Below are 904 nucleotides of genomic sequence, written 5' to 3' on the forward strand. Positions count from 1 at the left end.
TGATATTTTCTTTTTTGTATTCTTCAAATAAAATCAAATTAACTCACTGCACAAAAGTATCAGTGAGGACAAGAATACAAAAAAACAGACAGCATTGTAAATAAAGTTTAGCAATAAAAAAGAAAGTCACTAACACCTGTAGAAAGATATTAGATAAAAAGTGGATATTCCTCTAACACCAGTGAATAGACAAGGCATGAAGTGTTCAAAGAAGATGACCTGTGTTGGTTTTGTTCATATGACCACAAATTCACTTTTGTCCATATATCTGGACCATTGAGGATTTTTCTTTCAAATGACTTCCAAGTCTGGTTAAATCTACCAAAATCTCAAAAGAAAATGTGCTGTTATTGAAATAATACATAATCTCAAAGACAGTGGCTGCATCTGGTGAAGACATTACTAGATTTTTTTGTGTGCAGTGAAAATAAAATCTCAAATGGGTTTGATAAAAAGATACGACATACAACTAATGTGGATTTTTATTAATTTAATTCACTTGTTCAGTTTTTACAAAGCAAAAGATCACGCATTTCTAATTAAAATGTCCTGTAGCATTAAGCCACATGTGCTTAAATATTTGTGCAAAAAAAGAATCTTCCAACAGAATAATATGGGTTTGATTCAAAATTCAGGAGCCCTGAATAAGTGTATTAGTTATAAAAACAAAATCATACTTCAAACAGGTTTTGCAGCAATCTTCAGTAATCTGCAGGTACATGTTTAATAAAAATAAAATCCAGTCACCAAATATTGTTGAATAGAAGCTACAAGTTCAGACATAACTTGAAAACATTTGAGATTTTAAGAAAAAAATAAACTAATTTCTTAAAGTAATACACAGCTTCCCAATTTGTTGCACAAAAGAGTTCACAACTTTTAGGACAAGATATCAACTTACACT

This window comes from Poecilia latipinna, unplaced genomic scaffold, assembly GCF_001443285.1.
Source record: "Poecilia latipinna isolate Pla-1442-1.1 unplaced genomic scaffold, P_latipinna-1.0 Scaffold310, whole genome shotgun sequence".
Taxonomy (NCBI): domain Eukaryota; kingdom Metazoa; phylum Chordata; class Actinopteri; order Cyprinodontiformes; family Poeciliidae; genus Poecilia; species Poecilia latipinna.